General features: G+C 34.6%; 1 long non-coding RNA gene across 1 annotated transcript in view; it reads left to right on the top strand.

The window, feature by feature from the left end:
- The first annotated feature begins 1,385 nt into the window (after positions 1–1,385).
- The window catches only part of LOC125933895 (uncharacterized), a 167,117-nt gene continuing 144,948 nt past the window's right edge, over positions 1,386–23,554 (top strand). Inside the window, exon 1 of the long non-coding RNA XR_007461143.1 lies at positions 1,386–1,500. This is a non-coding gene — a long non-coding RNA (uncharacterized LOC125933895). The remainder of the gene's footprint in view (positions 1,501–23,554) is intronic.

Below are 23,554 nucleotides of genomic sequence, written 5' to 3' on the forward strand. Positions count from 1 at the left end.
GAAAATATACCTAATGACTTGATTATCTTAACTAAGGACATTCTAGGCAGAATGTTGAGGATACCACCTACCAATAGTTTATAACAAAATGAGTAAGGAGAGCGGTATACTAAAGAATTAGTTATTATGTATTGGAGTGAATTTGAAAGAGATGTAAAGGCCTCAGAATAATCTTTTCAGCCAACAAAGAGTTCTGAAAGTAAGCAAGAACCCTAGTGCAAAAAATAAAAACCACTGTGGGATTGTAAAATCCTTTGTTCAAAAAGATTTAAACGAGTAACTCAAACATTTTCAAATAGACCAAAGTCCTTCAGTGAACACTAAAGGTGTACCTTCAAGATCCTTTCTCTTACACAATGGGGATTACAAGAAATTAAAAAACATTGTCCTATATCAGCTTTACCCAGAGCTTGAATTAGGGAAGTATCTGTTTCAGATTTTCGGTTACTTCATTTTTCTGATTGAATATATTCTAATACCATTCGTTAAAAAACCCGCACATTTTTAAGAACTTTTTTTCCTGATGGAAGTTACCTACAGTTATAACTATAAGTGACAAAAAATATACAAAATGAAAACAGGCCTTTCTTTGGATTCCCAAACTTTTATGGCAGGAACCATAGTACAAAGTCAACTCTGTTGCAAACTCAGTTTTTTTATGAAAACTACAAAGTAGAATCAAAAGTGCAGATTCTACATACCAACAAACAAGATAAAAATCGCCAAAGAATAGGACAGAACCCAAATTAAGAAACTAACAACATATGTCCTGCTGGATTTCAGAGGTGCTGTGAACATTGACTACTGTTGTTTCCCTCTTATCACTTTTTGAATGAGAATGTTCATAGTGGTTGCCCTATTGCTGTGACATCATTCAATGTTTTGGAGACGGGGGTGGGGGTTGGCAGGGAAGACACATATTTTTTTCTATTTAACTCCCAGATACTCTAAATAAGACAAATATAGCAAGACTTATACCAGAGGAATATATACTCATCTGAGCTTATAAATGAAGATAACTTCCAGACTTCCTATTATGATTCCATAACAGGATGAAGATTTGAGGGACTTGGGGGGAAGGATGCACGTGTATTGCACGTGAGAATATGAATTATTGTGACTATAGAGTGAATGGTGAAAAATCATACTTTCAAAAGATTAGTGGAAAAATATACCTATTGCCCCAAGGTCTCCTGCAATGTGACTTTACCATTGCCCCATTAATAGGGAGGTCTTATTCTCTTCCATTTGTATCTGGGTTGGCCTATGACTCACTTGAAACCAACAGAAAGTGACAGAAGTGAAGGTGAATGTGTTTGAGGCTATGTCATAAAAGATAATGCAACTTCTGTTGGGTTCACTAGGTAGGCCTCTTACTTCAGAACCCTGAATTGACAAGAGAAAATGTCCACTTCACTGAAGCCACCTTACTGTGAGAAAGCCCAAATTAGCCGAGAACACATGCAGAGGTCCTGAGGATGTGAGGATGTACAAAGAGAGGTAACCAACAAGCTCTCATAACTACAGAATTATAATCTTAACCTTTTATTCAATGTTATTCATAGTAATTTCACTTCTTTAATCCAACCCTGACTAATCCAAGCCATAATTCAACTTCTCATGGAACTTAAAAAAATCCAGATATATAAATTTAAAATTTTCTTCATAGATGAAAGCAATTTTTCATTCACTGATTAGGACTATTTATTGAGCATTTACTGTGTACCTACTTTTATCTGTGCTGGAGATAAATTATCTGCCTTCATGGAGTTTACAGTCTGTTTCAGGACACTGGCAATAAATAAATATGAAATATAAGCCCAGGCAATCATAAGAGCAATGAAGAAGGCAAAGAACATATATTAGATGAAGAAAATAGAAATATAAGGGGTGATATTTTAGATAGTAATGTAGAAGGCTTTTCTGTGGTATCAACTGAAAAAGGTAAAGGATACAATTATTTAAGTATGCAGGAAGAAGCTTTCCAGATGAAACAAAAAATGTATAACCCTGAGTTGTGAGCATACTTAGGATGTGCAAGGATTAACGAGGAGACAAGTATAACTTGAACATGTTAAAATGAGAATAAAGATAAGAGATGTAATACGCAGCCATGTAGATCACAGTATGGTATGATGCCATACTGTGGCATATGGTATGATGATCACATATGGTATGATGCCAGGTAGATGCATACATTTTGTTTAAAATCTAAGATAGCCCTTTGAGGTGTTTTGTTTAGGGCATTAAGATGAACTGATACTGTTTCAAGCAGGAATTGTTGAAAAGGACAATGAACAAGGGGCTAGAGAGCAAACAGATTATTTATGACTATTCCAGGAAAGTGTTGAGGGTGGCTTGGACCAGAGTAGTAGTCACAGAGGTATTGAGAAATGGTGATAATCTGGATTTATTGTATCCTTATAGCTTGGGTATGGAGGGGAAGCCAAACATCAGTAGTCAAATTGAACTCTAATAATTTATGCCTCATAAGTAACAGAAAGTGGAGATTTTTAGGGAGAGAAGAATTACTGAATGATGAAAGCTAAGATGAGAACATTGATAATGGAATCGTTTTAGGAGAGGGAAATTAAGAGTTTGGTTTTGGATATGTTATGCTTGAGATGTCTACTATGCCTCCATGTAAAGATATCAAGGAACAAGTTGGATATTCATGCTTGGTTTTCTCGCATTTCTGAAAGAATTTTGGATTGAAGATTGAAAAAAATAGATTTGTTCTACTTTTAAGTGGAATTTAAATCTATTGTTATATTATGGTTTACCTAGGTGATGACAGTAGGCATAGTGAAAGGAAGAGTTTCCAGAACTGAGCTCTGTAGTACTCAAATGGCTTGAAGTAGGAAAAGGAAGCATATTCATCAAAGAAGCCTGAAAAGAGAAGAAAGCTATGTAGAAAAATAAGTATCAGGAAATTATGATTTCCCAGAATCTAGATGAATATGTTTCAAGAAGGAAGTTGAGCTCAATTGCATCAGACATTGCTTGGAAATCAACAAAGATAAAGACCATTTGTCATGGTAAAATAAATTATATCCATAACCTCAGTGTGAGCATTTTTCAGTAGAGACACCGATGCATAAGACGTTTTGAAGTAGATTCAAGGAATAATAATAAGTGAAGTGGACTTAGTAATATAGGTATATCACTTCTGTTTTCTTATACTGTAATAAAGGAGATAGTTTTTTTTTAATTAAGAAGAGATTTTGCAGCAGCTTTTTAGTTTGATGAAAATGCTCTCATAGAAATGAACATTAATTAAAACAGAGGAAGGGAATAATTTCCAGAACACTGTCTTTGAGTAGAAATGCATTGTATCCCAGAGAGAAGACAGTGTGTTGTTGTAGCTGGACATAGTTTTAGAAGGAAATGATAATCCTCCTCTCATTTATTCTGTGGGGTATATGTATATGTGTGTGTGTGTGTGTGTGTGTGTGTGTGTGAACTAAAAGATAATCAGGATAGAATAAAGGTAGAGAAAGAATTAAGGAGGAAGAGGGGATGTGGAACACATATATAGCACATTGAAAAATGAATCCCCAAGTGAAATATAATAGAAGGTTAGGTAGCAGAGATGCTTCCTATTTAAAATTTGTAGTTAGCAGCCAACGGAATGGGAAAAGATATTTGCAAATGACATATTGGACAAAGGGCTAGTATCCAAAATCTATAAAGAGCTCACCAAACTCCACACCCGAAAAACAAATAATCCAGTGAAGAAATGGGCAGAAAACATGAATAGACACTTCTCTAAAAAAAGATGTCCAGATGGCCAACAGGCACATGAAAAGATGCTCAACGTCACTCCTCAGCAGGGAAATACAAATTAAAACCACGCTCAGATATCACCTCATGCCAGTCAGAGTGGCCAAAATGAACAAATCAGGAAACTATAGATGATGGAGAGGATGTGGAGAAACGGGAACCCTCTTGCACTGTTGGTGGGAGTGCAAACTGGTGCAGCCACTCTAGAAAACAGTGTGGAGGTTCCTCAAAAAATTAAAAATAGATCTACCCTATGACCCAGCAATAGCACTGCTAGGAATTTACCCAAGGGATACAGGAGTACTGATGCATAGGGGCACTTGTACCCCAATGTTTATAGCAGCACTTTCGACAATAGCCAAATTATGGAAAGAGCCTAAATGTCCATCAACTGATGAATGGATAAAGAAATTGTGGCTTATATACACAATGGAGTACTATGTGGCAATGAGAAAGAATGAAATGTGGCCCTTTGTAGCAACGTGGATGGAACTGGAGAGTGTGATGCTAAGTGAAATAAGCCATACAGAGAAAGACAGATACCATATGTTTTCACTCTTATGTGGATCCTGAGAAACGTAACAGACACCCATGGGGGAGGGGAAGGAAAAAAAAAGAGGTTAGAGTGGGAGACAGCCAAAGCATAAGAGACTCTTAAAAACTGAGAACAAACTGAGGGTTGATGGGGGGTGGGAGGGAGGGGAAGGTGGGTGATGGGTATTGAGGAGGGCACCTGTTGGAATGAGCACTGGGTGTTGTATGGAAACCAATTTGACAATAAATTTCATATTTAAAAAAAGAAAAAAAAGAAAAAATAAATAATAAAAATAAATAAATAAAATAAAATTTGTAGTTAAAAATGTAGAGGGAATCCAGTCAACATGAATGTGTAAATTCTTTCAGCTTTGAGAAACTTCTCTGATACATCAATGAAGTAGGTAAAGTTGAATTTAAATAAGGTAAATTATTTTACCCAATTATTTGATGGATCATGAACTCAGGAATACTAGGGAATCATGAGAATGGCAGATTTGTAGGTACAGAAATTAAAAATGTGTCAGCCTCACAGGATCAGAGATCATGGTGGGGTTGAAGAGTTTTAGCAATGAGGATACTTAAATTAATTCTATGGAATAGAACACTTGACATTGGGATTTGGTATCAGTATAATTATTGGTTAGGAAAAGATGTGAGACAGAAATATTATAGTAGTAGATCGCCGAGGCAAAGAGTAGGATAAGATTTTTAAAGGTGAATATCCTGAGACATCTACCCAAAAGCAAAGGCATCCTTACTTGTACATTTTAAATTTATCATGTTTATATTTACCAATTGCTCCAAGATTGATAAATAGAGGAAGGGATAAACACTAGTACAATATCTATACTTTATTACATTCTAAAGCAAATACTGGAGATAAAAACAAGTATAAAATCCCTTTTTAAAATATTTTTTATTCCTTTGGGAAGAGAAAAGATAAAGATGCAGGAGACATCCTGAAGGGGGAGGAAGAAGAGCAAATTGGTGATTTGGCATTTTTATTATGTGTTCATGATGACCACCTTTTCAGTTGCCTAATAAATTTTATTTTGGTATTTATTGATAAGTTACCTCTTCCAGTAAGTTGGACACAATTCCAGAGTATCTACACTTCAGATAGCATTACTAATAAAAAGTGAAAGGCTTATTTGAAATAGCAGTCATTAACAAAAAATCTGATCATATAATGTTCATTGTTAATATGCTCTTCTAGACATTTCAACAGAATGAGCTAAAAATGTCAGTTAAGGGGCGCCTGGGTGGCTTAGTCGGTTAATCGGCCTACTTCAGCTCAGGTCATGATCTCGCGGTCTGTGAGTTCGAGCCCCGTGTCGGGCTCTGTGCTGACAGCTCAGAGCCTGGAACCTGTTTCAGATTCTGTGTCTCCCTCTCTAGGACCCTCCCCTGTTCATGCTCTGTCTCTCTCTGTCTCAAAAATAAATAAACGTTAAAAAAATTTTTTTTAATAAAAAAATTTAAAAAAATAAAAAATAAAATGTCAGTTAATATACAGCTTGTTATTTTTATATTGTTTAGTGTCTAAATCCATGAATTTCTCATTTTTAATTTCATTATTATATTGACAACTTTCATTGACAGTGGAAGAACAATAATGTTTACGAACATTTGACACAATTTGGTTTCAGAATAAGGACTTCTATTTCAGCTTTCAGAATATTGACTTTTAAATGCTGTGTTCAGGGGCACCTGGGTGCCTCAGTTGTTTAAGTATCCAACTCTTGACTTCAGCTTGGGTCATGATCTCACAGTCATGGGATTAAGCCCTGTGTCAGGCTGTGCTGACAGCATGGAACCTGCTTGGATTCTCTCCCTCCCTCTCTCTCTCTATCTCTCTCTCTCTGCCCCTCTCTGACTCATGCCTGCTAGCTCCTTCTCTCATTCTCTTGAAATAAATAAACTTTAAATAAATAAATAAATAAATAAATATGTGTTCAAACAAGGTAATAGTATGCCATGTGTGTACATATAATATAGATTAACACATATTAATTAAAAATCACACAGAATATTTTGAACAAATGTGACAAAATGTAAAATGTATTAACCAAAGAAAAAATCATACTGTATCTATAATATAGTTATTTGTAGTATCAATGAATATAAAATGACTGTCCCCATATAGAAAATAATTGGAGCAATTTGTTCATTATTGTATTTTATTTATCAAATAATTATATGACAAAGACAAGGTAAAATTCATTAAAGAAAAATCATTACACAGACACTACTATAAAAAAGGAACTTGCCTCAAATGCCTGTTCTCTTTTTATTTTTTTTTTCACCTGAGGTATATGGCTGATAGGCTTTTCTTTTTCTTTTTTTTTTTTAATTTGGCTTTGCAGATGACATTTCCAAAAACCTACAACCTTCATCTTATTCCTCAAATGTATGTTTTTTCATACATTTATATTTTCAGGAGATATTTACTGAGCAGTTTCTAGATGTATGGCAAAAGTTTTAAATGAACTCAAATTTAAAATACATTGTTTTGTAGTTCACCGTATTTTTCAGAAATTGTATGTATGTATACATATGTGTACATTTTATGTACTGTGCAATGAGTACATGCTTCAAAAACAAAACAAAACAAATTCCACCCCACAAAGAATCCTTGGTAACACAAATAAGGCCATGATCTTCCTTGCTACTGGTGTGGTGGGTACTGGTTTCAAGGACTTCACAGAAGAGATCATGTTGGAGCTCATTTGGCAAACAATGAGTAAAGCCAGCGTTAGAACTGGAGGATAAAGTTATTAGAAATACACAGAGACATCGATAAAATGTGGGAAAATAATTGAAAAACACCCAGTTGGAGCCAGGGACAATGTAGGAAATGTAGGAATACACCAGAAAATCTGGAACTGTTAAATATTGATAGCAACTTCAGTTGATAGACAGCCATAAAAGTGTTTTAATCTAAGTGGAAACATCAGCAGAAGACAGTAGAAAGGGGTGAAATTGGCAGTTTTCAAAGCATAATGGTGGCAAATGGAATGGCCTAGAGAAAGAAGATGAGGAGATCCTTCCTTAAGGCTGTGATGGAGCACAGAAAGATGAAAGAAAAATTATGAACATTGCCTAAAACAGGAGTGACTTCTTTCTCTGGGCTAGATCTTGGTATGGTATTATAGTAAGCAATGAAATAGGAGTTTCATAATACCTAAAACCACTCACTATTAAAACATTTTCCTTCTGTTCCTTCATTCTCTGAGTATTCATAGGTAATAATCAATATTATATTTGTTGGGTTCAATCCTATTCCTTTCCCTAGAGTTCAAGCAGTCATCCATGAGACACAACTATATTTTGGGTGTGGGGTAGTGGGAGTGTATGAGATACTTCTCAGGTACCAAATTCTCATTCTCTGACCCCGTTTTTTGCCTGGTTTGTGTAAAAGGATGGACAATAATACTTGTATAGCTTAATCTGAGGAGGATCAATAGGAAGACATCTCTCTATTCTAAACCCTAAAGCAATATCCAATGAACAAGAAATGTTTTAAAAACCATTTGTTCCAATGTGTGCAATTAGTCAAAGAGAAAAAAAGACATTATCATTAATTAAAATATTTCTGTTTTTTAAGTTATCTCTATAGGGAGTAAAGAATGGTGAGTGCACATATGTTGCATGACAAGTGTTAAAAGAATTGTTTTTTTATTCCATAAATGTAATTTGACCATATTTACTCCAGAAGAAAAAATGGCTCACTACCGGGAGCAAATACCAGTATGCTCTCCAAGAAAAACATTCTGGGAAGATAGAAATATTCTTTACTCACATTGTCTAATAAAATAGCCATTATACACCTATGCCTATTAAAAACTTCAAATGAAACTAGCAAAACTAAGGAATTCAATTATTATATTTATCTTAATTTTAATTTTATAATATGACTATTAGTTTCGGGTTATAGCATGCTTGTGTTTCATATCTTTCTGAGAATGTAATTACACTCCTCTTGGGAACCTTTGCATTTCTACTCTGTTCTACACATGGGGCCTCATGGATTTCCCCTTTGATGGCTCTTTTTCATCCTTCATCTTTAAGCTTAAATGCTGCCTTCTGAGAAAGGTCTTTCATAATACCTCAATCACTAACTTAATGTCATCTCCTTTATAACCACTAATCATTCTGTGTCTCTACCCAAGTATATAGTTTACTTCCATAGTATAACTTCTGATATATCTTAATGAGTTATGAACCAGTTTACTTGATGTATGCATGTCTCAACCAATACAACATTAGATCAGGAGGGCACAGATCATGCCTACCTAATCATCATCTCTAGTACCTCCCATAGAGCTTGCTAGTTTCGTAGGTACTCATGAATACTTGTTGAATAAATGTGGATTACTTTCCAATTTATCCTGTCAAACTATTTTCTATCTTCTCTGAAATATATTATTTTAAATGTTATTTAAAAAAATATAACTTAATTTTTAACCAGAATTTAGTTACAAAGGAAAAAATGAATAAAAACTGTCTCAAAGGCATCTCTCACGTACTACATTCTATTTACAATGCCTTCCTCCTCTATGACAGCCAAATTCTTCTTCCCATTCTCTCTTCAGCCCATTTATATTTGGCTTTGCCTCTCACCATTCCACCAAATTGTTTTTATCAACATTGTAGTCAAACTCCACACCAAGATAGATATACTGTGACCCTTATGCTTAAGGTCTGGAACCCCTCACTTTCATTGGTTACTTCTATCTCTCTAATTGGGAGTGGTCCTAGTTTAAGTATATTTACATAACATTTGGAAAGGTGAAATATTTTCTCTCACATAGTTAGGAACAGTGCTTCTTCCTTTTGATATTTCTCCTTCATACTTCTTGATTTTGAGGACAAATGTCCGGAGTGTTTTGGAAATGTAGCCAAAGGCAAGTTGATTTGGAGAAACATTGAATTTTAGTTTAATAGGGTTGTTTATAATTGTTTGTAATTACTTCTGTATACATAGGGTTATTTCTGGCAAAAGTGGTATAGGACTACCTTCAAAGGATACTTTCTCACCCACTATGCGTCACCTGGAGTTGTGATATAAGGGTGCAGGTGAATTGCAGGCTCTGCACCTGGTATCTGGAAGTATGTAGGCAACATATAAGATACAAGTCTTAAAATATACGGTGCCAGATGCTAGACTGTGGAAATTTTATCCAGTCATCAAATGTGGATCATTGCAAGCAGTGTTTTAGTTCTTATGGATACCTAGTCAAAATGAATGTTCTCACCTGTCAGGAATACACTTGATGATGTAGTACAAACAAGTGTATATACACTGCATTTTCTTTTCCCTATGTGAATTGTGAAAACAGAATTCATCAGAAACTATGTTTGTAGGGCCATAACATAAGCAGTAAATACATCTGTATGTGAGGTAAAATTTTAATGAATCTCTACTTATTGGATTGAATCTGAGTCTATCTAACACATCATACCATAAACAAACAGTATTGTGGCTCTACCCTGCAGTAATATTGCCTGAAAAAATAAGTATTCCAGGAATAAAACTTCAAATATTTATCAATAACTCAATGCACATTGCATAAAATTAATTTAATTAAAAATTAGGTTACTTGATAGACTATAGTGACAACTTTATTTGAATTGTTTTCTCCCTTAATTTCAAATTAATATAAGAATTATTGGACAGATTCACATATTACTAATAAAAAATAAAAAATATAAAAAAAGAAAGAAGACTGGCAGAAACTTCAATGCCAAACTCTTATATATGTCCACAGAAACTATGAATTTTGTTGTCAAAATTTATGAAAAAACTTTTTTACTAAGCGATAAAAATAAAGACCAACCAGTTGGAGAAAAGACCGAGGTCTTTACTTTCTCTTCAGAATTAATACCGTAATATTCTTGGGATATAAAGATAGTGAACAAAGAGTATGCAGCCAAAATTGTACAGAAAAGATATATTACAGATTTATATCAAGCAGCTACTTAAAAATAAAACCACTGTATTATTTTCTCTGGATTTTGTAATATTTGTCATATATGCCAAAGAGGTCTGTTATCTGATGCAAACTCTTTTCTCATTATAAATAAATATGTAACATTGCACCTAATTGCAAATTCAAGGATTTATATTGTTGGATAATATAAACTTCTACCACCAGCTCTGGAAGCAACTATGGTCCCATGCAGCTCCAGTTAAGGAGTGACTGAGTCCTCACAGAAGCTTTTGCTGTTTCCCCCTCCTTTCTTTGAGATATACTTTCTATATTTGACTTCAGGGCACAGCAATCCTGTGGTTTTCTTCCTACTGTACTCTTAATACTTTTTCTTCTCTGTTTATCCTCACTGTCTTTGAGATGTTATCCAGTCTGGGGACTGGATCAACACCATCAAAATGCAACACGACTGGTATTTTGAAACACTTAAAGTTACACTCCCAGGCAAGAACTCCAGAGTTCTAGATCTTTTTTTTTTTTTTTTTTCCTAACCCCACTCCTACAGGTATCCAGTCTTAATTAATGGCAACTCCTTACTAGTTATATCTTGCTTTGTATCTTTGATATTCCATGATTTTTTTTTGAAATATCTCAAACACATCAGGCAGTTTTCCTCAGAAAACTGGTATTTTCACTATGTTTAGAATACTGTATATCCCTAATATACAGATTATGCAGTACTTTTCAAAATTCAGTCTTTATTCAAATACCACATTTTCTTTTTTTTTTTTTTTTAAAGCTTATTTATTTATTTATTTATTTTGGGAGAAAGGGAGGGACAGAGAGAGAGGGAGAGAAATTTCAAGCAGGCTCTGTGCTGTCCATGCAGAGCTCAACATAGGGCTTGAACTCACGAACTGTGACATCATGATCTGAGCCAAGATCAAGAGTCTGACACTTAACCAGCTGAGCCACCCAGGCACCCCCAAATGCCACATTTTCAGTAAAGCCCTACCTGACTATTTAAAATTGAACACCCTATCTTAACAGAACTTAATCCCTTTTTATGATTTATTACCCCATCCAATATGTTTCTTTATTTTTATATAGTATATTTGCTTATTTTTATGTATTTTTTGTTTATCTCCTCCCATTATGATAGGGGTAGGGCTTTTTTATTTGTTAATACTGATTTTGCAATATGTACAGTCATGCCTCGCACACTGAACTTCTTGAATAAATAATTTTTGAATGGATAGTAAATACATTTAAGCTAATGGTCACTTATTTATTTCCCAAAGGTTATTTTTTGTGTACCTTTATTCTAAAGATATGTATCTTAACTTTGAAAAGGTAGATAGAGAGCCATTTAAAACCTCTGTAATGAATGAATAATATTCCATTTACTTATGTGATATGATGTTGATAAGTTTTCTAAAATTATACCTATATAATTCCTCATTCTGAAATCTAAATAGCAACAATAGAGAAATTACACACCAATCATAGAACCATATGTACCTGATCAATTTATATATGCCATATGTAAACAAAATACACATGTTATGACCCTAGCATCTATACAGAGGTAATAATGAACATTGAGTGAACCCTGGGTGTCCCAGGATATAATTAAGGTAAGTTTCACAATCATTATCCCTGAAAAGATATCTGAAAGGTTATGTAACTGGAGCTAATCCAAGAATTTAGATCCAATCTAGTCTTATTTCAATTGTTGATGTGTAGTATAACTAATTGAAAATCCCAGAGAAACCTTATAATTGATTTCCCATTTATGATATTATGCCCTTATAAGATTGTTAAGATATACACTTGTAAGTATATCTATACCTTCCTTAGTAAAAAAATAAATAAAATAAAATATTTATCTAGGCAAAGCATTCCCAAGGGCAAGCATATTTGCTTTGTTTTAATGCATAAATTAGTTTTCATTTTGAAAGCTCTTGTAACATTTTATTCAAAAGTGTCTTTTCCTAATAGGGACCTTTAATAATTTAACTAATATAAAAATAATCTTGGTACTTCCTTACAAAAACCATTTTTAAAAAAGTCATTTAGTTACTTTTCATTGATATCTTTTTTAATCTGATATTTTTGCAGATATTTAATAGAAACTTGATTTGAAAATTGTGCTTTAAAAAAAAGCCAAGAAAGCAAAAAAATGACTGATGATATCTGATATTACAGTGGACTAAAACATAATGCACTTTAATAATAACTTTTTATAATTACATAATAATTATATTAATTGATTATAACATCTTAATATATAGCAATAGCTAATATAATCAATATGTATTAATGGTTGTAATAATAATTAGTGAATATTATTGTATGAACTTAATAATTATTGATTAATAAATATTTAATATTTTTAAATGACATACCTTATCTTTATTTGTAATCTGTTTATCTAGTTTATCTAGTTTGGGAATGAATTTTTTCTTACCCCCATAATATTAGTTAATCAACTTTAACCCTTTTTCTGTTTCAGAACTACTTGTGTTAGATAGTACACAAAATATTAACTCTCAAAATACTGTTCCTCAAAATCTCAGTAAAACATATCCACAATATTGCCTGGGCCTGTATATTTTCAAAATTTAAAATTTCACTAATGTTTATGGGATTACTCACTTTTCATTTTTCCTTTACCAATTTAAGCATTTTTTGATTTTTAATAAATTAATACATCTTGTGTAAATTTTCAAAAAATTTGGATATTAATATTTATAATATTCCTTTATCATGTTTTAATGTTGTGACTGTTTCCCTCCTATTCTGCAGTTTTATTTTAAATGCCTTTTTTTTCTGACATTTCTTGTTAGTCTGTTTTATTACTAATATGTTGCAAAGTATCAGCTTTCAGCTTTACTGATCAAATTTTTCTTGCTATTTATTTCACTTATATCTTCTCATATCTTTATTATTGCATTTTTCTGCTTTTCTGTTTACTCTTTGTTTTTTACCAGCTCTTAATTTGAACATTTTAGTGCATATAATTTTTTTTGTTTTTACTTTCATGTAAATATATTTAAAGTGACTTATTTCCCTTGTGATATTGCTTTACCTGTGTATATTAGTTATCTGTTGATGTTAACAAATTAACCCACTTAACGGCTGAAAACAGCAAACATTATTTCGAAGTTTATATTATTGTTATTATTGTTATTGTCCAGCTAGTAGCGGGGGACACAGTCTCTTTTGAAGTAATTACTGGAAAGTATCTGCTTCAAAGCCAGCAACATAGTTACTGGCAGAATTTAGTCCTTTGTGGCTTATTGGACATTGATCTCAGTTCCGTGCTATCTTGGCCAATTCATGGTGCAGCTTACAACATGGCAGCTTGCTTCGGTAATCAAGCAACACATGCAGGTAACATGGAAGCCATTGTCTTTTTTGATATTAATCTAGAAATAGTGTCACCTTTGTCAGGTTTTATTGTTAAGAAATGAGTCACTGCATCCAGTTCACACTCAAGAACAGGGCGTTACACATTGCCATGTATGCCAGGAAGTGGAAATCACTGGGAGCCTTGGTTGAAGTGCTTCACACCTGGTGTTTCACTGATTTGACATGTATTCTTCAAGTGGCATTCAACTCTATGTATCTTTTAATTGGCCTAAGGATTGTTTTTCTTTATATTAAGGATGATTTGTTTATATTTTTAATTTTAAATCCAGATATATAGGATTTTTAAATAGCTATCATGTGTTTATTATTCCTTTTCCTTCATTTATGGTCCTTGAAAGCCTGACCTCAAAATTGTTTATGGCTCTTGTTTTCCATTTCTGTTCCTCTTTTACTCAGCATATGCTTCTTTATGGCCTTTATATTGATTAAATATACTTTATACTATTTTAGTTGATAGATTTATAAGATATCATACCCTCCTCCTTTTAAAATGATACTAATAAATCTAAAGTATAGCAATAAATAACTCTTTATAATCCCTAAACATTTAACACTTTGAAAGAGAAACCCTTACAAAATGCTTCAATAGTTTCAAATTGCCGTGTATTATAGGGAATGATTTAAAGTTACTGGAGCACTTTATTTCTTTTAAATGTTTCAGTTTGGAATTGAATAAAAGAGCGTTTGAGCATATATTCATTACTGAGAAAATATTCCTTAAATAATTTCAGATGTAGTCTTGCAACCTAAATAAAAAGCGGGGAATGAATAGGAGACTTCATTCAGTATGTGAGCTCAGGATACTTTTTTGCTCCTATCTGTTAGTTTTGGAATAAATTCATTCTCATTTTGAATGTTCCTCCTCTAACATTTTATATTATAAAGAGAATTTTTAAGGTGCCTGTGTAGCTCAGTCAGTTAAGCATCTGACTTCAGCTCAGGTCATGATTTCACAGTTTGTGGATTTGAGCCCTGTGTAGGGCTCTGTGCTGACAGCTCAGAGCCTGGAGCCTGCTTCAGATTCTGTGTCTCCCTTTCTCTCTGACCATCCCCCATTCACACTCGATCTCTCATAAATGAATAAATGTTAAATACTTTTTTTAAAAGAATTTTATAGGGGCGCCTGGGTGGCTCAGTCGGTTAAGCGTCCGACTTCAGCTCAGGTCACGATCTCGCGGTCCGTGAGTTCGAGCCCCGCATCGGGCTCTGGGTGATGGCTCAGAGCCTGGAGCCTGCTTCCGATTCTGTGTCTCCCTCTCTCTCTGCCCCTCCCCCGTTCATGCTCTGTCTCTCTCTGTCTCAAAAATAAATAAACATTAAAAAAAAAAAAGAATTTTATAGCCATCTAGTAATGGAGAGAAAATATGTTTTTAACAATTTCTCTAACTTTTCTTGAAAATGTGTGTGTATTGCCATATCATTAAGAATACAAGAAGTTGGATGTGTTTAACTCTGTAATTTCTAGTGAAGATCTATGGCATTTTAACTTGAATGCAGGGAACAATTCTGTAAAATCAAACAATAAAAATATTATTTTCAGTTGCAAAGTAAGTTGGGATTAATTCAGTTTGGACTGAAGGCTAGACTACACCACACAGAAGTTGGATTTACTAACTGTTCAATTCATCTGGCCAATTTGGCAGGCCTAACTGAAAATTTGTATCTAAAAACATCACTCTGAGATTTTTAAAAAAGAGTCCTTCCGGGTTCAATTATAATAAAGTTTCCAAATATCAATTTTGCACTTTTTCTAAGTATTAATTTAGGCAATGAAGCATAAATTTTTCTAAAACCAAGAGAGAAATTCTGTGAGTTTTGAAGAAATAAACACACAAGGTTTCTGGAGCATGTTAACTTCTTCCCTTCTGAAACTCTACTACAATGAAGAGAAGAGATAGTGGAAGGGAAGCGATTACCACACAATTCTACTAAAATTGAACTCTATTTTGAGGTAACTTTAGATTTGCATGTAGTTGTTTTAAGAAATCATACAGAGAAATCCATTGTGTCCTTTACCAAGTTGCTTCCAATCATAACATTTTTTATATTAATTTTATTTTTTTAATTTACATCCTAATTAGCATATAGTGCAACAATGATTTCAGGAGTAGATTCCTTAATTCCCCGTATACATTTAGCCCATCCCCCCTCCCACAACCCCTTCAGTAACTCTCTGTTCTCCATATTTAAGAGTTTCTTGTGTTTTGTCCCCACCCCTGTTTTTATATTATTTTTGCTTCCCTTCCCTTATGCTCATCTGTTCTGTGTCTTAAAGTCTTCATATGAGTGAAGTCATATGACATTTGTCTTTCTCTGACTAACCAAAGAGGTGAAAAATCTATACACTGAAAACTATAGAAAGCTTATGAAAGAAATTGAAGAAGACACAAAAAAAAAAAAAAAAAAATGGAAAAAGATTCCATACTCCTGGATAGGAAGAACAAACATTGTTAAAATGTTGATACTACCCATAGCAATCTATATATTCAATGCAATCCCTATCAAAGTAACACCAGCATTCTTCACAGAGCTAGAACAAATAATCCTAAAATTTGTATGGAACCAGAAAAGACCCTGAATAGCCAAAGCAATCTTGAAGAAGAAAACCAAAGCAGGAGGCATCACAATCCCAAATTTCAAGCTATACTACAAAGCTGTAATCACCAAGACAGTATGGTACTGGCACAAGAATAGACACTCAGATCAATGGAACAGAATAGAGAACCCAGAAATGGACCCACAAATGTATGGCCAACTAATTTTTGACAAAGCAGGAAAGAATATCCAATGGAATAAAGACAGTCTCTTCAGCAAGTGGTGCTGGGAAAACTGGACAGCAACATGCAGAAGAATGAACCTGGACCACTTTCTTACACCATACACAAAAATAAACTCAAAATGGATGAAAGACCTCAATGTAAGACAGGAAGCCATCAAAATCCTCGAGGAGAAAGCAGGCAAAAACCTCTTTGCCACAGTAACTTCTTGGCCGCAGTAATTTCTTACTCAACACGCCTCTGGAGGCAAGGGAAACAAAAGCAAAAATGAACTATTGGGACCTCATCAAAATAAAAACCTTCTGCGGAGCGAAGGAAACAATCAACAAAACTAAACGGCAACCGACAGAATGGGAGAAGATATTTGCAAATGACATATCAGATAAAGGGTTAGTATCCAAAATCTATAAAGAACTTGTCAAATCCAATCATAACATTTTGCAAAACAGCAAAAACTGTCCTTTGTAATAAGGAACCCTCACATTGGCCTTTTAGAACAGTATCCACCTGTCCCACCTCCAGACTTGACTTAGCCCCTGGCAACCACTAATCTGTTCCCCGTTTCTATAATTTGTCATTTCAGGAATTCACTATAAATGGAATCATACAATATCTAATCTTTATTTTTATTGTTGTTTTTTTCACTCAGCATAATTCTCTGGAGAGTCATCCAAGCTGTAGTGTGTATCTGTGTTCTATTCCTTTTGTTACTGAATAGTATTCCACAATACAGATTAATATGAATTCATTTGTTGAAGAGCATTTGGGTGTTGTCTAGTTTGGGGTTATTGTGAATAAAGCCTCTATAAACATTCATGTACACAGGTTTATTTTTTTTTAATTTTTTAATTTTTTTGCGAACATAAATCTTCACTTCATTGCAGCTTGTCCTTTCTCTTAACAGGATTTTTTTTTTCCTTTTTTTGAGAGAGAGAGAGAGAGAGATCAAGCAGGTGAGGGGCAGAAGGAGAAGGAGACAGAATCCCAAGCCAGCTCCACATCCAGTGCAGAGTCTGATGTGGGCTGATCTTATGACTATGAAAACATGACCTGAGCTGAAATCAAGAGTGAGACTCTTAACCAACAGAGCCACTCAGGTGCCCCAATAGGGTCTTTTAGTAAGGTTTTCTAAGAGCAACAGATTTCAAAGTTCATGTTATCTTCTTTCTTTTTTTTTTCCTTTTGAAGTTTTTATTTAAATTCTAATTAGTTAATATATACTGTAATAATAGTTTTAGGAGTAGAATTTAGTGATTCATCACTTACATACAACATCTGGTGCTCATCACAAGTGTCTTCCTTAATCCCCATCAGCTATTTAACCCATCCCCCTCCCTGCCCACCTCCCCTCTGGCAACCCTCAGTTTGTTCTCTATAGCTAAGTGTCTGTTTTCTGGTTTGTCTCCCTCTCTTTTTCTTTTTTTCTTTTATGGATCATGCTTTTAGTATCAACTCTAAAAACTCTTTTCTATCCCCACACCCTATTTTCTCCTAGGTTTTCTTTTAAAATTTTTATGATTTTACATTTTATATTTAAGCACATGACCCATTTTAGCTAATTTTTATATAAGGTATGAGATTTAGATCAATGGTTTCATTTTGTTTTGTGTTTGACTATAGGTATCCAGTTTCTATGGCACCATTTGTCAAAATGTTATCTTTCCACCATTGTGTTGACATGTTTAGCAAAAATTGGTAGGAAGTACTTATGTGGAATTATTTCTGGCTGGTATTCTGTTCATTGATTTATATTTCTGTCCTTCCACCAACATCACACAGTCATGAATTATGTACCTTTTATTATGTCTTAAAATTGGGTAGACTTATTCTTCTCACTTTATTCTCTGTAGGCATTGTTTTAACTATTCTAGTTCATTTGCATTTCCATAGAAATTGTAGACTAATGTTTTCTACATATATCAGAAAATTTTCTGGGTTTTTGCTGGAGTCGTCTTAAACCTGTAGATCAACTCAGGGAGAGTTTATATCTTTACTATGTTGAGTATTCTAATCCATAAACCTAGTACTGTTGATCCTTGAATGACACAGTTTTGAATTGTGCAGGTTCACTTATTTGCGGACGTTTTCAATAAATACGGTACAATAATATAAGTGCATTACCTCTTCCTTATGATTTTCTTAATAACATTTCCTTTTCTTTAGCTTACTTTAAGAATACAGTATATACACTACATATACTCAGTTTGTTCTCCATAGTTAGGAGTCTCTTATGGTTTGCCTCCCTTTCTGTTTTTATCTTATTTGATTTTTCCTTACCTTACCTTCCCCAATGTTCATGTTTTATTTCCTAAATTCTATATATGAATGAAATCATATGATATTTGTCTTTCTATGATTGACTTATTTCACATAGTATAATACACTCTAGTTCCATCCACATTGTTGCAAATGGCAAGATTTCATTCTTTTTGATTGCTGAGTAATATTCCATTGTGTATATATATGTGTATAGATAATATACCACATCTTCTTATCCATTCATCAGGTGATGAACATTTAGGCTTTTTCCATAATTTGGCTATTGTTTATAGCAGTGCTGTAAATATTGGGGTGCTTGTGCCCCTTCGAATGAACATTTTTGTATCCTTTGGATAAATACTAGTAGTGCAATTGCCGGATCACAGGGTAGTTCTATTTTTAATTTTTTGAGGAACCTCCATACTGTTTTCCAGAGTTGCTGCATGCTTGCATTCTCACCAACACTGCAAGAGGAGAGGTTTCCCCTTTCTCCACATCCTCTCCAACATCTGTTTCCTGAGATGTTAATTTTAGCCTCTCTGACAGATGTGAGGCAGTATCTCATTGTGGTTTTGATTTGTATTTCTCTGATGATGAGTGACGTTGAGCATCTTTTCATGTGTCTGTTAGCCATCTGGACATCTTCTTCAAAAAAGTATTCATGTCTTCTGCCTGTTTCTTCACTGGACTGTTATTATTGTACCCACCCCCCAAAACAAAAACTATTTGTTTTGGGGGTGGTTATTGAGTTTGATAAACTCTTTATAGACTTTGGATACTAACTCTTTATCCAATATGTTATTTACAAATATCTTCTCCCATTCCACAAGTTGCCTTTTGGTTTTGTTGATTGTTTCCTTCACTGTGCAGAGCTTTCTATCTTGATGAGGCCCCAGTACTTCATTTTTGCTTTTACTTCCTATGCCTCTGGAGAATGTCTAGTAAGAAGTTCCTGCAGCCAAGGACAAAGAGGTTGCTGTGTCCTGTAGGATTTTGATGGTATCCTGTCTCACATTTAGCTTTCACATGACTATGAGATGTGATCTCTGCCGAAATTGAGTCGGATATTTAACTGAGCCACCCAGGTGCCCTTCTAAGGTTCTTTCTTGTTTCCCCCCCTGTTTAGAAAACTTCCTTTATCCATTGTTTATAGCACAGATCTGCAGACAACAATTTATCTTTTCCTTCATATTAGAATTTTTAAATTTTCCACTCCCTTTCTGAAGGATATTTTTGCTGAGTTAGGTTTCTGTTATTTTCTTCAAGTACTTGAAATGTATTGTGTCACTTCTTTCTGCCCTCCGTGTTTTCTGATGAGAAATATGCTGTCATTCAAAAATATTTCTCTATAGGCAAAATGTCATTATCTCTGGCCACTTCAAAGATTATTCCTTTGTCTTTAGTTTTTAGAAATGTTATTATGATATGTCTCAGCATGGATTCAGTTCTATCCACTTTATTTTCTCTATCCAGGGCTGCAATGGCACAAATGTTGGATTTTTTTATAGTGCCTACTATAGATTGTGTGTGTCCCCCAAAATTCATATATTGAAATCCTAATCTCCAACATAATGGTATCAGGAGGTAGGAATTTTGGGAAGTGATTAGTACTCTTATAAAAGAAACCCCATAGAATTCCCTCACCCTTTTTGTCATGTGAGGACACAGAGAAAAGAATTCTATCCATAAACCAGGAAGTGAGCTCTGCTTATACACTGAATCTGGTGGTGCCCTGATCATGGACATCCCAATCTCCAGAATTGTGAGAAATAAAGTTCTGTTGTTTAGAAGCCACCCAGTCCATGGTATTCTGTTATAGAAGCCCTAATGGACTAAGGATGCTACATATCTCTGAAACTCTTTATTTTTTTTGCCCTCTCTGTTCATATTACATAATTTATAATGCTTCATCTTCCAGTTACTCATGCTTTCCTCATTATAATTCATTCTGCTGTTGAGTTAATCATCTGAGCTTTTTTATTTTGGTTAGTACATTTTTAAGTTACATGATTTTCCATTTGGTTCTTCTTTATTTCTCCTATTTCTTCACTGAAATGTTGTATTAGCTTTTTGAGTCTCCATTGTTTCATTTGTTTTACGTATGTTCATAATTGTTATTTAGACATTTTTACATTTGTGTTTTAAAATGGTTGACAGAAAATTCCCAAAATCTGCCACCTTGATGTTGTATCTATTATCTTTTTTTTGTTTGACTTGAAATCATTTTGATTCTTGATATGAAATTTTTTAATTGAAATTTGAACACTTTTATATTCTGATTTTCTATATTTTATTTAAACCTGTTTTATTAACTGCTTTTCTCTGACTCTCTTCTAGCAGTAAAAAGGGGTTTGCTAGGGGCTCCTTGGTCAGTTAGGTGTCTGACTTCAGCTCAGGTCATAATCTCTCAGTCCATGAGTTTGAGTGTGCTGATAGCTCAGAGCCTGGAGCCTGCTTCAGATTCTGTGTCTCCCTCTCTCTCTCTGGCCCTCCCCTACTCACACTCTGTCTTTCTCTCTCAAAAATAAATAAACATTAATTTTTTAAAGGAAGGATTGCTGCCATGTTACTGTCAGGTGGAGACAGAAGTTCAAGCTTACAATTTGTCCTCCATTGACATCGTGGCAGGTGGTGGGGAGGGAGGTCTCATTTCTGCTCACCTGGCTTTGAGGTAGAAATTCCAGCTCATTATATGGATCACAGCATAATCAGTGTGGCCTCGTTATCACTGGCTGATGGTAAAAGTTTTGACTCTTCACCAGGCTTCCTCTGACACTATCCCCGTGGGGAATGGGAGGAAAGTCTCATATTGTTAGGTTGGGTTGGAAACCCAAGCTCTCCACATGGACCCCACTAACATTGTAGGTTGGGGACGGGGAGCTCATTATCCCTAGCCTCCTACCTATCCTCTGACACTACCTTAAAGGAGGGTAATGTGTTGGACCATATCTTTAGAGCCTCAGGAGTGTGGAAATATAGATACCCTATTTGACTTTGGCTGGCATGGGTGGTAGTAGGTGTGTAAGTTTTTCTATGGTACTTGACTGACATTTTTTTATTGTTTGAAAGTTATCTGTAATGCCAGGCCACCCTATTCTGGTCCCATATTTTATTTTTTTTTTTCAACGTTTTTTTATTTATTTTTGGGACAGAGAGAGACAGAGCATGAACGGGGGAGGGGCAGAGAGAGAGGGAGACACAGAATCGGAAACAGGCTCCAGGCTCCGAGCCATCAGCCCAGAGCCTGACGCGGGGCTCGAACTCACAGACCGCGAGATCGTGACCTGGCTGAAGTCGGACGCTTAACCGACTGCGCCACCCAGGCGCCCCTGGTCCCATATTTTAGAAGACTCTGTTTTGGCCTTAGTTCATTGTAACACGTTCTAGGATGACAATTTTCAGTGAGCAAACTTGTGCCTATCTAGAACCCAGGACCCCACTCCAAACTTTCATGTAACTGGGACTTTGAAATGCCCTGCACAAATGGCTATGGGTCTACTTTCCAGGTCTTTGTTACATTTTTTCTGAGTATGGACCATGATACCAGTGTATGCTCCACTAGGCCCAAGGGTGGCCAGGGGCAGCTGTTTGTAAAAAGTATAGATTGAACCTGGATGTGGTAGCAGACATGTTTGCATGCATGTGGTGTAGCACTACGATGTATGAAACAGGTGGGTGCATGCAGAGAGGGGGGTCAGGTGGTAGGAGGAACAGAGTTATCCCTATATACCATTATATCTTGACATGGAATTCCAAGGAATTTGAGAACTCTAAATTTTAATATGGCCACCCAGGTTTCATGAAGATATATATGTGTGTGTGTGTGTGTGTGTGTGTGTATACATGTATATATATATACATATATATGTATATATATATTTAAGGTAGGAGGACATAACATTTTTCAGAGTATGTTAACATGACTGACAGTTTTTTATACTGAGGCATATTGTATTTAGGTCTCCATTTTTACTTTTGCCCAAAGCCTCATGAAAGTCCAGGACTGAAATTAAAGGACCTTTAGTAACAGAATTGTAGACTGAACCTCAGGAAATCTCCAAGACAGTAAAATGAAATATAAGGGAATGATGAATGAGACATGTCTTGTAGGATCGATTCAAAAAGCATAACATCTGCATTATAATGATAGAATTTACAGAAAGAATGACAGAGATAAAGGAAAGATAAAAATGTTTATTATGATAATACAAGAAAATTTCCCAAGGAAAAGACTCATGCTTTTCCAGATTGATAGAAACTCAGAACACTGCAGGAATCAAGAAATCCCATTGAAAATATCAGAATGCCTGTGATGATAAGATGCTGTAAGTATCTGTGGGCTGCGGGGGAGGAGGCAAACACAAATGACAATGGAGCAATGATGGGAATTGCACTGGAATTCTCAACATCATAGGAAGCTAAAAAAGAAGTGTGAAAAACAAAATAAAGAACTTCACTTGTAAATATCAGAAAACTTACCTTTCATAAACTGCTACTCAGGAAGCACTTTACTGTGAATTTCTTTAGTCTTCCTCCCTCCCTCCTTTTCTTCTTTCTTTCTTTCTTCTTTCTTCTTTCTTTCTTTCTTTCTTTCTTTCTTTCTTTTTCTTGTTTAAAGGATATATATCCTTCTATTTCTAGTACTTATGAAATAGCTTTATGTCATTTTAGTGATGGTTACTGAAGCAAGTCCAATTATAAAGCTGATTACCAAGTTAGTTTGACAAGCTAATATTAAAAATATCTATAGTTATATACTTAGAAACATGTTACATATGAACTGTGATGCTTAATTTTATGTGTCAACTTGGCTGAGCCACAGTGCCTTTA

Source organism: Panthera uncia, assembly GCF_023721935.1.
Source record: "Panthera uncia isolate 11264 chromosome A1 unlocalized genomic scaffold, Puncia_PCG_1.0 HiC_scaffold_16, whole genome shotgun sequence".
Lineage (NCBI taxonomy): Eukaryota > Metazoa > Chordata > Mammalia > Carnivora > Felidae > Panthera > Panthera uncia.